The following is a 14704-nucleotide window of genomic DNA, read 5'->3' as shown; positions in this document are numbered from 1 at the left end:
GGTATCAGAACCTGTGAACAGTGGTTAAACCCTCATGAATGTACTTGTATCGTAAGGACAACCAGAACGCCAAAACCTCTTTGCTCTGTGTGTTTTGGGGGCTGGTAAAATGAGGCAGGGCTTCCATAAGAGATGACCGGTCCCGTGGTGGGAGGGTCCTGAAGCACGTGGAGCAGGGAGTGTCCACCACTGTTGCGTCATGAGAAAGAAATAACTGCAGCTTGAGAGTCCCGGCACACACCGGTCTTATTTCCCATTTCCTGCTCTCATCAAGGTGCCTTTTCGCCTTTTGTACCGTGTACAACGTCTAGGTGAAACGTGAGCATGGGCGCGCGCGTGCGTGTTTGAGTGTGTGTGTGTGTGTGTGCGGTCTCTGTATGTCTGTCTATTCCAGAACTATCTAAACTGTTTCAGGTTTAGCATAATTAATAAGACAGCCATCAACATCGATCTTAACCAGCTAGTGATGAAACAAATTTAAACCATTCACATCATCTTCTGTTATGGGCTGTTATGGGGGCTTCCTAACCAGTATACAAGGACGTATGACTGCCTGTACACACGCACACTGGAAATTACATCAAGAGAAGCAATTGTTAGAAGGAGATGAATAGAAACTAAAGGCTAAAGCTTGTGACTGATGACCCATCCATGTGTGCTCTCACCCTCCTATTGGTGGGCAAAGCATATATTCATTACAGCGCATTTGATGCCTGTGCAAACTCGCTGCGCGTGTACTAATTTCATATGCGACGTCTTCGGAAAAGGAGTGGGGCGCCCTGATGTTTTATGCATGCCGTAAACGGAGGATTGGAAGTGGAAAATTGAAAACGTATCAAAGCTGAACGTTTGTTGCTTGACTTGGCAATGGGAAGAGCCTGGTCGCTCTACTGAGCGCCCTGTGATATTAAAAAAAAGGGCCTTTCAAAGTGTCTTTGTCCAGCAGAGGTTGCTGTGCTTCCGTATCTTCCGCGATCACGGGGTGCCCTGCATTACAACTAAAGCAGATTTACGATAATAGATATCATACATTCGTGCCTTGTGGCTCTCTGACTCTACATGCAGACTTAGAGAGCAACTGCGCTGCACGCAAGCGCTAACGCGGTCGATGCTATCAAACGGCTCTGCCGTTTGGACTTTTGGAAACGCGATGAGGAAAGGAGGCCTGACTGTAGAATGTGCGTATAGCACATTTTGATTCATTTAATAATCTAATCCTTAAATAAATTGCAGGTAGAGCAACGAATCCAAGGTTAAGGGTTCAGTTCCCACAGGAGCGCACACACTGTCATACTGATAAATATGTAGGCCCCTCTACGCAAGAGCGTCTGCCAAATCCCGTAAATGTAAATGATCAATGAGTTATGTAGCAAGGCGAACTGATGATAAACGCAGCCCTGTGGAGCTCATGAAGCATGGCTTGCTAATTACCTAAAAGCAAATGTTACTGTTACATACACTGTGCTCGCAATGCACGCGCTTCTAAGCCGCCTACCTCTCATTTCCGTTGCTCAGTGGAACTTCAGATGTGTCGTACGTGGCCGTAAACCCCGTACAGTGAGCCTATAGTACTCAGGTGACCTTTTAGTTGCTTTTAATATTGCTGCACTGGATGTGTGTTGATGTTTGTTTGAATTTGCACCCCTCCCCCCCTTTCTTCCTTTATCCACATTGTCTCTGGGAAACCCGTCTTAATTAACACCTGCTTTTTCGGCTCATTCGGTAAAAAGTGTAGAGATCACTAGACCACGCGTACTTCCAGTGTTCCAGCTGACCAAGAGGTATAGCTGTTTTATCCGAAGACTCACTTTGCTAGTTAAATAGTCTTCTCCTATGTAGGTCAGTGCATTGTGGTAATTGGTATTTCCAGTACCCTAGAGCACTTTTTAGATCCCATGCACTGCACATCTGGCATGTGTGTGTCCTTTCCCAACACACCTAATTTCACTCGGATAATTATCATGCCTTTTATGAGACACCGTGGGATGCTATGACCAGGGTCAAATATTTCTGCTCAGTGTAGCTCAGCCAAAATCCCAAAAAGACTGAAATAAATGTGTTCTAGTAAGCCAGCAATCAGCATGATGTAATTTGCATAATAGTGAATATTGATTGCTAGCAGCATTAGCATTCTTTGATTGACCTTCTTCTGTATGCCAGGTCATGAAACTGCTGATGGGTTCAATGGACAACCAAGACTGAGCAGAACTAAATGTTTGGTGCTGTCCAGTGTCTTGGGTATATCCGAAGGTCTGAATGGTTTTCTCTGTATTGTCTGTCTTTTCAGGACCCAAAGGGAGGCACTGGATCTGTTTGTAGAGATGAAAGAAACCTTTCGGGGCATTTCGGGGGATATTTACATTTCATATCAATGCAAATTCAACAGTCACTTAGAATACGTCATATAACTGGTGAGGCACCAACCTTGCAAAGAGGTTACGAAGGCAGTAAAATATTTGGGACACATAATGGATAAGATGGAGATATCATTCATTCCGAGCATATGAAACAACTGCTTTTTGTGACATTTTTAACATACCTGAATTTCCTGGGAAGGGTATAAATTTTGCAGTGTTGAGAACTGGGAGGATGAGCGTGGAATGAACATGGGATGAACGTGGGATACCATGCTAATGAGGTCACTTCAACATAATTATTAAGCCAGAAAGTCTGCGCTAGCGCTGTAAAATCGGGAGAAGAGCTAATGAAGATATAACGAGACAGGCCCTCATAGGGCATGACCGCCTAATCATGCATATGTATACCGCTGCACACATATACATGAATATGCATTTGTTAAGTCCTCCTTCAATTCCTCCTTGTCCAGAAATCCTTTGCTAGGCCCTGATCAATGATGGAAATGAGAATTCCCTTCTTAATTCCTTTCCTCTCAAAATGAAAGAATTCCAGGAAATGTAACCATATAAGTGATTCATAGAACTGCCTGTTCAGTTCCATATATCCTGCAGGTCTGGCACCAGGAGAAGACAACGGTTCCTTAACAGTCCCACCTGAGCGCTGTTCTGTTTCCAGGTGCCGGTACGTTTACCTGGTATATGACAGCTGTCGGGCTGGGAGGAAGCCTAACGCATCCCCTTTTATTATGGCTGGGCTGTGGCAATCACAACTTCTGATTGCTTGCAGCAGGAAGAGTTCAGGTCTGTCTTTTAATTCATTCCCACCATGCGGTTAAATTCTTTGCATTACTACAGTGTCAAGACAGACAAGGTCTCCTAATAGTTTAATATTTGCTTGAACATAGTTTACTGCATGACACATTTTTATTATTATTATTACTACTGGCCAGTGCGCATCATCTAAGTATGACGTAAGTCTTCTCAAGCCACTCCATTCATGTTGCTTATTTAATTAGACGCCCATGTGGAATGGGTTAAGATGAGTGCGCTACTAGAGCTCACGAAATGCGGGCAAATGAGAATAAGCTAAAGGAGGCTGGCCAGCGTGCGAGCATTCTGGGATACAACCCCTGTACAGACCTCACGAGCCTGAATGGCATAAGTATGGACTCTGATTTGAATATTTTTATGATTTCTCAAATGTAGTGTGTGGCATGTGGGTTACATACTAACCGGGCCAAGCCCCTTTGTTTGTATAAAGATTAATATATGTGATATATTTACATGACATGATATAATTGATGAAGGACTTCTCATTGTGTATTAGTGTATTAGACCTCTTTTGGGAGCATTAAGCTGGTGTTTGCTTGTCTTGTTCTTCTTTACAAACGTGGCTTTTTCCAGATAAGAACGGTATTACCTACTCACTGATGCAAGACCCCGGTGCTCCAGCCTCTCGCTTGGTTGAAAGAAACACAACAAAAACGGAGCACGTTTAATTGAGTCTTGTACTCTGGGGATGTTTAGATAACGCGTCCCATTAGAGAGAAAGCGAGAGAGAGAGAGAGAGAGAGAGAGAGAGAGAGAGAGAGAGAGAGAGAGAGAGAGAGAGAGAGAGCTTGACTGTAGCCTTATTGACTAAATCCTGGGTCCTCTATCAAGGATTCTGCAGCTATGAACTGATATTATGGTATTGGCATGAAGAGCTGAGAATGATTCTTTATTCAGTACTGATTGATGCTAATGATGCTAATGGTCAGACTACCTTGGGGCCAAAAACCTTGACCTTTGAGCTGAGATAATGCTTGATGATGCTGTCACTATAATGTGGGCTGGATTTAGACTAACAGACTATTTTAAATTTTGACTTCATATGGGCTTCAAAGTCAAAATAAATCGTTGTTAGAACATCAGTTTGGTCACGAATCATTTCAAGAGTTAAAGCAGTTATCATTTCGGGAAGACACCGCAGACCAATTAACCAGCAATAATAGCCATCTTCATTGGATGCCACTGTATCATCAATATTACAATGTCCTAAAGGTTCTATAACTACGGTGGCCCGAAGAGTCAAATCATAGCATTTATGAAAAAAAAACAACAACTAAAAGTCAAGAGCAGAAATACATTAGGCGAAAACACAACGACATTGCAAAAATGTTTGTTTGCTTTGTAAATACTGTTTGAAAATGCTTAAAATAATATGACTCTCTGGGCCACTATGTTGAACCAGGCAGCAAGCAGTTTATGGTCAAATACAGAAGCTTTGTGGAAGCACTTCAGGCTCAGTTAAATATGCAGTAAAACCTAAAAATATGGGTGTCAGATAACTTCTTCCTAATAAAGCCTAACAAAACAGACATTTTTGTTCTTGGTTCTAAAAACTTGGTGCTAAACCTTGATAACCTACAGGCATTGCAGTCAGTTGTGCGTTCACACAGGTTGCTTGATGCTGGAGCAGAGGGGAGCTGATGTCTCAGGAAGCCCTTTTGCACCTGTGCAGCCTTCAGTGTCTCCCATTTGAGGTCGTCTGTTCTAGCTGTCTGTCGCAGTCTCTGCTGCACTCTGCTGCTCACGTGCATCTGTCCAGTGCGTTTCCAAACAGAGCTAACTAGCTGTAACTTCTCCTCCTGTCTGTCCTGGCACTGCTGCAAGCCTGACCCTGAAGGAGACTCCGTCCGCTGGACCAGCGTGGCCACCATTCGGCCGCCAGCATGCGCCACTGACCCTCCAGCTGTGCCCGATATGCTCATCCGCATGTGCCGCTGACCCTCCTGATGAGACTGACAACTGTTACGGGGCGTCATGGAGACTTTAGTGAATAACTCATCACCACCTCCCTGAGAAGTCCTGCTGGAGTGTGTTTAGATGTTTCTTGTTCAGATTCAAACTAGAACTCAGTTGTTCTCGCTGATGAAGCTGAACACTTCTGCCTAATAATCATTCTCACTTGGCTTCTTTGTCTATTCTTGTATAAGAACAATATAATATAATATATTATACAATACAATATAAGAGCACATTGTTCTTTACTTGTTAAATGAACAGTTAAGATGCAACCTTGAACATGGTCAGTGATTATCATATGCGTTGTGCATTACCATATCGTTATCATATGCATTATTTAATATAACATCTGTGATTACATTAGCCATTACATCACCTGACCTGACCTGGCTACCTCCTCGTACTGTACACTCCGACTTTAAAAGTCGAGTGTAAAAAGCTACAGTCACCCATCTCTACATATTTATTGGTATTATAGTCTGCACTTTAAGCCTACCTCTGCACATACTCTAACACACCTACTGTTTTTGTGTATGACTGTTGTCTTGTTTTATTGTCTTATACAATATTCTCCAGTGGGAGAATAGCACAACTGTGTTTCGTTATACTGCATAGCCTTGCACTGGTATAATGACAACAAAGTTGAATTGAATATTTCATTAGTGATTTATCTCTCTATTCTTGGCTATAACGTATTGCAAAAATGCAACACCCCCCCCCCCCCCCAATACTGTAGGCCAGAACCCAGTGTAATTGATATTACTTTGCCATGCTGTGTTGATGAGAGGAGGATGGGGTTCCCCTTCTGAACCATGGTTCCTCTGAAGGGTTCTTCTTGTAGGCTTTACACTGTAGTCTTTGACTGGCTCACTAGGGGCCTGGACCCTATTCTCTATAAAGCTACTATATGGTGCTATACAAATGTTATACATTTTATAATGACAGTATGTAACGCGTGGTGGCCCGAGTGCCGAAGGGCAAGGGGCAAGATGCAGACTTCAGTGACGTGGATGAACATTTATTTACACAAAATGACAACAGCACTCAAGTATTACAAACACAGAACATGAACATATAATGGTTAAAATTAAACAAACACAATGAACACGCAAACATTTAACAATGATGAAAAGACCATTAACCTTACATTAACATGTTACATCAACAATGACCAACAGTCTGCACACTTCGACATGGGTTTAAATACATATAAACAAATAAGGTGCAGGTGTGAGCAGGTGTGGCCACAAACAGATCCTCCCACTATACATGGCTGGCCAAACCATGTGACTCAGGGGAGGCGAGCGTTCTGTGACAGAACCCCCTCCCAAGGGGCGCGGCTCCTGACGCGTCCATCCAATGAACACGAACCTCCGGGTGCCGTGTACACGTAAACACTAAACACACAGCACGGCAGGGCCTGGCACCCACCCAGTACCAGGCGGGTCAGGTGCCACCAGTAAGGGAGACCTCGCAGCGAGAGGGAGAAAGGCAGCTTCCCTGCCTCTCTCAGAGCAGTCCGGTAGGCTCTCGACGGCGTTGCACCTGTAAACATACAAAAGGCGCATAGACAAACAAACAATAGCGCCCAAATACACACATATGGCGCTGTGACGTCCATGTAGCTGCCTTGACGTGTCCGTGGCGATAACGGACACACGGGGGTGCACATCCGCCGCAGTTCCAGACGTGCAATCTCCCCCAATGGTCCTCCTCTCACTCCATTCTAGGAGCGTCCCAGAGGCAGTTTGCCTCCGGGGCTTTGGGCAGACCCCTTCAGTCTTGCTGGCGAGTCCGCTGAGGGGAAGGAGATCTCGCTGGCTCCACCCGACCGCCCTCTTTCTGGTCGTGGTGGTGCCCCGCGCTCCTCCTCGGCCCAGGCTCAACAGCCTCAGGACCCCCCGAGAAATTCCTGGGGCTGTTCCCCTCCGCTTCCGGAGAAGACACGGACCGCAGTCGCGGTCCTCTCCCTAATGTCCTGAGATCCAGACAGCAGTGCGGGGGGTACCTACGCACCTCCCGCTAGGAAGTCCGTTATTTGCCGAGGGAGTAGGAGTCCTGTGGTGGTTGGTCATTCTGTAACGCAAGGGGCAGGACACACATACATTTATTCACACAAAACGACAACAGCACTCGCACGTATTCCAAACGCTGAACATGAACACGCAAACGTTTAACAATGACGAAAAGACCATTAACCTCACATTAACACGTTACATCAACAATGACCAACAGTCTGCACACTTCGACATGGGGTTTATATACATCCAAACAAACAAGGTGCAGGTGTGTGCAGGCGTGGCCACAAACAGATCCTCCCACTACACATGGCTGGCCCAACCACGTGACTCGCGGGAGGCGAGCGTTCCGTGACACAGTAACATAATAATAATAGTATATACGACATCTATGAGCTTACTAAGTAGCCTTGATACTGGAGCTGTCTCTGTATAGTTATTTATCGGTTAAAAGCTCATAGATGTCTAATAAAACTAAAATCGTTACAGGATATGTTTATTCCACTGTTTCTTGACTTGCCTTGTCCTGGATTGGTCCTGATTGTCCTGTACAGTCACCATGGCAACAGCAGCTCGCAAATGGTAGCTGAACGAGTCTTAAAACGTCCTTCAAAACTATATGCTTTCTTCCTATGGTAGAAGAGATTCGAAATTTGCATTTGACACCTCAAACAAGAACCGTTTCTCCTGCATGCCTTACAGACAATGTCCCAGCTGGCTTAGCTTTTCCGGCCCTCCACGCTAATCGCATGTGTAAGACTTCCCGCTGACACGTAATGAGCACACTGGTGTCTGTCCCCTCTAGCTACTAATTCAACTGAACGCATATGATATCCAAAAAATATCCCTTCTCTTTCCCTTCTCTGCCTGTTCCTCTTCATTCTGTTGTCTCTAATTGGTTCACAGGTTGATGAACCAAGTATATACTATATAGTGGTGTAGCCCCAGCACATAATTTGACTACAATGATAATAGGTGCATTTTTCTGAAGTCAAGATTACTGAAGAATGTGGAACCAAATAAAATCAAATTCTTGGTTGTTTAAAACATATAGTATTAAGAAACCTAAAACTAATAAACATTTAATAGTTTGCCTTTTCTCTATGACCCAAACAGCTAATTAATCTGAATACACTCCCGCAACATGCATAAACATCTCGTTAATGCACTGGATTAATACACTGGATTAACGGGATTAACAGTTTAACAGTAGCGCAGAGTTCCACATCAGACTAATGTCTGCTACGGGGATTCTAGACTATGTTTACAGCAGAGATTTGCTGTAGTCATGCCTGTTTTACCATGCCATCTGCACACAGAGGTGCCTACACAGACAAAATCCCATTAGTACAGATAAAAAGTTAGATGCCATACATTGGAGAGATCAGTGAGCAAGGACAGAAAAGACTTCTCTGTGGTGATATTACATGGAAATATGCCACTTTCTGATACATGTCGTACTAGACCCAGATCGATAGCTCGGTATATTATCATCTGACTTTGATAACAAGCTTTGATACGTTGCTCATATATTCAGTTCATATTTTTTGTTTCTTTATCACATTTGTAATATCCTATCTGGTGATGTGCTTAGCATGTTCTCTCAATAGTGGTGAGATCAGCAACTCTTTTGAGCGAGATATTACACTGGATGTAGGAAATCCCATGAATATTAACAAAAACCCATAATAAAAAGTGAACAAAACCATCATGGTTCGCAATAGGTTGCTAGCTTAGTTTAGGCGCCTGTGATAAGGATTAACTCAAAGACTGGGACGGTAAGTTCACGGTCACGCAAGAGAACAAGGATATGGGAGTTCTTTAGAAGGAGCACACAATGACTCTCATTTAACGGATCTTCACACCATGGCACTCAATACGTCAGCAGGAAGCAGATGAAGTCACAGGGTGCCTGTTTGGTATTCAGTGCAAGCATCCCGCTGCATTGTAATTTGTTGGTTGTTGTTGCTCTGTGTGAGGCAGGTGCTACTGGGCCTCCTTGGCACCTGGAGCTTGAGCCACATGATGAAAATCCACAAAATTACTGCTATGTTCACACCACACTTGCTGCACAAAATCCACCCCCCCCCCCCCATTCATACCTCATACGTCATATATCTCACGTACACATTTTAGGTTGCAAAAGTGTAACACGTAGCAACAACGCGTCCACTAGCACAGGGGCGAGGCATGCAGCGCCCGGGTGATGGGTGGGGTGGAATATGTTTTTCCTACATTCGCTCAGTCGTATTTCATTTACTTACATATTTCTATCCATCCAGGGTTTCTTTGAAAGAAAAAAAAAGGAAAAAAATTGACAGAATCTTTTTGAATGAGCAATCAAGCTTACACACTCGGAGTCAGGTGGGGCTTGCCGAGGAAAGGCTGCTGGGTTATCATCTCCACTGCTGGGAGGATTAGAAACGTATCAGCAAAAGCTCATCAAAAGGTGAGGAGGTATCGATATACTCGGCCGGTCCAAGAAAGGCCAGGATCATGTTGGACTAGGAAAGCTAGTGACATTTAATCGATGTGCTGGCAGAGTGCGGGGGAGGGGTTGCTGGGGGTGTGTGTGAAGCGTGGCTCATCAGAGTGTGTCAACACACTTTCAAGAAGGAGACAGTGGGTGAGAACAAGGGTGGATTGGAACGCGCAAAGCGAAACGCGGCATTCACAAAGTGCTTTAAAAACAGCTGTTTGGTTAACTTCTGACAGGTGTTTATGACCACAATCACATAACTGATTAGGCACAGTTGAGCTTAACTGTGTGTTCTCAAGCATCGAGCTGATCTGCAGTCTGTAAACAAATCCTTCTTGAACACGTGATGTTCAGAAACCTTCAGGACATAGAAATTATTTCCAGAAAGCCCTGGAGTTCAAACCCACAAATTATGCAGAAACAGCACCTACAGTTGATTACACACTCATGTCTGACACCTTCTTCTTTCATAGTTTAAATGTTGTAAACTATTCATATTGCTCATTTTAATTTATACCAATTAATAACACCAATTAATAAAAATGAATATAAACTGTTTATTTTTTATTGCTAATATTATTATCATCACCATCATCAGTATTATTATTATTAATAATAATAAATAGTACAACTAATAGTGCACTGTTAGTACTATTGGTTGTGTAATAGATGTTTTTTCAGTATTGTTGGATGTCAGCCATTTTTAAGTGCTGTCCCAGTTCTGAGTGGACACCTCTGACACTCGGACAAATGCCCATGTTGACACGACCTTGCTGTTTCACTTGGGACAATTCCAACTTTATTAGCTCAAATGAAATGTGTTAGGCGGCCCATGGAGAGGCAAGGGATCAAGTCAACATAACCCCAACCAATAAGACCAGTTCAGAGGAGCCACTCTCACTGAGAAGGCACTGCCGTCTAGAAGGAAACGGGCAAGCATGAACAGGACTGATAAAAGACTTTCAAAGATATACCACTTGATTTGCTAAATCAAGTAGCAAGCTACACATAGCAATTGGCCTATCTTTGCTAGTAAAGAACAAAGACTCTGCTAAGTATCTACTTAGAAACCATTGCTAATTGATGTTTGCTACCCGTAATGTAATACAGATCTGTAAGGTGTCTGTAATCCAACCAATTTGGATGGAGGTGTTTTGTAGGCTCAACATGACAGCAAGTAAACTAATTCTGACTGGACCTAATTTTGCCTTTTAAAAGACTCCTATATATTTTTCTCGTCTCTCTCACATGACATAGGTGATGCATTAACAATAATGAAACAGGGCTCCTGTTTAGCTCATTAGTATTACCCATGGTGCACTGTAAATATTTAAACAAAAATGCCAAATGCATAGTTAACTTCATCTTAAAATTTACTCGACAAGTTGGCAAATGACATCAGCATGGCCAATCTTGTAGCCAATTTAAGTACAAAACATTGTTTAATGTCTACTAAACCCAGTTTTTAGATGTGTGATAGATGTTTTTTTTTTTCACTTCATTTACTAGCTATATGACTGAGGTCATTTGTAATATAAGATGACATTATTGTAAACCGTTAGCCACCTAAAGCTTAGAGTAGACACTTGAAATTAAATTAAGGTAATGCTAATGTTCACTGAGTCAATTAACAAAAGCAATTAATCAAAAATGATAAGATCCCCCTGTGAAGTGTAAATGGTAGCGTTGTTAGCTAAACCTGAATTAGTCATCAAATTAACAATATGATCACAACAATAACAATCATACGTTCCAGTGCTTATGATGTTGACACCATGCTTATCATGGCTGTTCTGTTGAAGAAGCTAAATTAGCCAGATAAAAGCCCGTACTTTTCATCAGACTGGAATTAGTAAGGAACAATATTTCTTCCTCCAAGGTACTGATGACGATAATGGGCAAATGAGAGCGCCCACAGCTCAGAGGAGCCATCTTTCCTCTGAGAAGCGAAATGCAACTCAGCTGGGTGGAAAATAAGAGCTGGGTTCAGTTTTGTTTTGTTTCTTTAGGTCGCAGGCTTCCAGTTTTACCTGATCATTTCCTCCGGCTTGTATCTGGTTATATGGGACAATGTTATGCACTGAGAAGACTTTTGTTTGTAATATGCACTTTGAGAGATGGATGCTTTAACACCTGCATATGATCTTGCGAGAATGCATCTCATTCCATCCTAAAGTGGTCGCTGTGATTGGATTTCAATCTGTTCTTCTTGGGTGCATTTGTGCCTCCATTATATGACTAATCCTCATCCAGATAGTAACCCACATTCTCACAGCACAGGAAAATGTCGAGTGTAAGAGGGGTGATTAAGCATGATCTGGCTTGCGTGTTATTCACAGGACAAATATTCCAGCCATTAACCTAATCCAAAACGCTCCATGAGGCAGTTTTCATATCAGGTCTGAGTATGTTTTAATTGGTTGAGAAAATATGCATGTGTGTCCCGGGGAAACAGGGTGCTGGAGACTGTGAGCTCTTTCACGGCAGCAAAGTGTGATGGTGTCCCTTCGCCAGTAGCCTTCGCCTGGTGGAGGTGGTAACTACGTGGCTTTTGTTAATGTTGTGTCTTCTGTTTTGCGTCTTTTGTTGATGTTGTGTCTTTTGTTTGCACGTGTTCTGTTTTGTTTATGTTGTGTCTTTTGTTACCATGCATGTTCTGTTTAGATTTTTATGCCATGACCCGCACAGCTGATGCGTGTTCCATCATATTCTCTGTGCCGCACGTGTCGTTACATCTTTATTTTCTTCCTTATAAAACCCCTTTTCTGTTATATCTGCATCGTTGGTTATCAATATTACTGTGGATTTGTTTTGCTTTTTTGTGCACTTCATTAGGTTCCTTTGTTTTCATTAAAATCCTTAGTTCGAAACTCAGACTTCTTCCTCTTTTACTGTACACTGTGTCACAAAGTGAGAAAATTTCAAAACATCATATAAGCCAGGCCACTGTTTATGTATCTAACTCACTTATTTTACATTCTAATGTTATCCGTGCTGAACATCTGAGTAGTTATTTTAGTAAGGAACGATATATACAGGGTTCTATTATTGTAATCAAACAAATAAAGATGCATAGAAGCATCCGGCCATCCATCTTAGAGTCTCAGTCCAGAGCAACTGGGTAGCGGTTTCACCACTTGGAGAAGATGTTGAGCAGGAGTCCATCGACTCGGTCTGCCACCCCTAGGGACTCTGCCTGGGGGGCTCTTACTCCGGTTCCCTCGCTGGCCGCTTCAGAGTCTGTCTGAGAGGAGCCAGACAGCTGGAGCTGGCGAGAGACCAGCAGGAGGAGCTCCACCCGCCGAGAGGCAAGAGACGACTTCAGAGGGTTTTAACTTTAGAACGTCAAGCACAAAAGCTTATTTGCATGTTGAGTTTAAGAGCATTATTCTAAATAGGGCTGATTTGCATGGTGGGAAGACAAGCTGCTTCACTAACGATCATTACTGACGATGCTTACACGCAGAAATGTGTCGATCTGATAGAACTCGTTCAGAGTGTACATTCCAGACTAACTGTTAGATGTACCCTAAAATCAGCAATCTGATGAAAATATCATTCTTTATGAATACAATGTGTGCATGGCTATTTGCGGAGTTTTTAGTTTTGCCAGATTCAATGAAACCTACGCATTAAAACATAACATTATAAAAAGTCAGCACGTACTTATGAAACCCACCCACAGTGAGATTTTGGCTCCCGTGCCCCAGTTCCGTCTGATTTCAAACAAATTCACCATCAATGAAAGTGCTATCAAAATATTTGTTTATCTATTCTGCCATGGAATGATACAGCCACTAAGTAAAGAACATACTCAGGTTGCATAAGACGAATTTAGGGACTGAATGATAAGACGCATATTGAAATCACTCTCACTCTCAGTTGGAAACAAAGATTACGTAAACAGAAAAGGGAGGCCTTCCTGTGCACTTCATTCTTAATGGCAAACATTGGTAAGATTGATTTTATAGGATAATTCTTGACAACTTTATTGGTAAGCCGGTCAGTCCAGATGCTATATGCATGAATTAAAATCTACAGGAGTGTGACGAATGAGAAGTGGAGATGCAATTTCAGACAGTTTAATAGTCCCACACAACAACAGCAAGCCCGAAAACAGGATGCCAACAGACTACAGGCTAATATGATTAGGCTAAAAAAATGACCTACTACATCTAACAAGAACGCTGGAGAAAAGGGGCAGAACTGAAATGAATATGCGAGACCTCACAAGAGGTAGCGTGTTATAATATAAAGAGTGGCTGTAATTGACGACAGCTGTAAATAGAGAGTAGGTGGAGTCAGTGATCAATAACCACTGTCACTGAGAACCGGAGCAGCTGGAGGCAGAGACAGCAGTGGGGCAAGAAAAAACCCTCAGGATGTAAAGCTATATTTTTAAGATTTCCATTATATTTACTTAGGCCATGGCTTTAGCCCTTATGCTCCTTTAATATGCCTTGATGGGACTGTACTCAGACCCTCACTGAGTGCAACCTAGCAAGCAAAAGCTATCCAGTGAGGAAAAAGCTGTTTTAGGAAGCATTATCTATCTATCTGTTATCATTATCTCTCTACCTGTTCGGTGTAAACAACTTTTAAATTCAGTTGAATGTAACGTCTATACTGCAAAAGCATGTTGGGTAGCCATCTCATGCACTGTGTCCGTTTAAACATCACTCATATCCGTCAGGTTTTGTATTGAGTCAATGTGTGTATAGAGAACTGTAGAACTGAATGGCTTTTATTTTTTCTTATGATAGTCCTAACTGACTCTGCTGTCTGGGTCACAACCACTGTCCTTACCATACGGAGGTGGCAGAGTAATCTGTATAGAGCTGTACGACTGTTAGAGCTGAGCAGTAGGGCGTTATTGTGCACCTTTATGGATCATGTGGTGTTGTGCTGTTGTTTGATTTGCATTTCATTGTTTCATTACTTTGCTATTATATTGTCCAGTGTGTTTTGTCTGTTTTGGTTAATTGTGTTTGGAGTTAGTAGGCCAGTGGCAGGACTGTCACGCAGCACTCAACTTATTTAGAGTTGCTTGCTGTATATAATGT

General features: G+C 42.7%; 1 long non-coding RNA gene across 2 annotated transcripts; it reads left to right on the top strand.

The window, feature by feature from the left end:
• The first annotated feature begins 230 nt into the window (after positions 1-230).
• LOC113569655 lies at positions 231-5350 on the top strand. Of its 2 annotated transcripts, XR_003409821.2 has the most exons (4): positions 231-274; positions 2288-2411; positions 3034-3158; positions 5013-5350. It is a non-coding gene; the product is annotated as an uncharacterized LOC113569655 (long non-coding RNA). The 2 variants fall into 2 exon arrangements; XR_004776335.1 differs by having other exon boundaries at positions 3034-5350.
• Positions 5351-14704: the final 9354 nt, after the last annotated feature.

The sequence above is a fragment of the Electrophorus electricus genome, chromosome 7 (genome assembly GCF_013358815.1).
Source record: "Electrophorus electricus isolate fEleEle1 chromosome 7, fEleEle1.pri, whole genome shotgun sequence".
NCBI lineage: Eukaryota > Metazoa > Chordata > Actinopteri > Gymnotiformes > Gymnotidae > Electrophorus > Electrophorus electricus.
The sequence above is the reverse complement of the archived record's forward strand: the minus strand, read 5'-3'. Positions and strand labels throughout refer to the sequence as shown.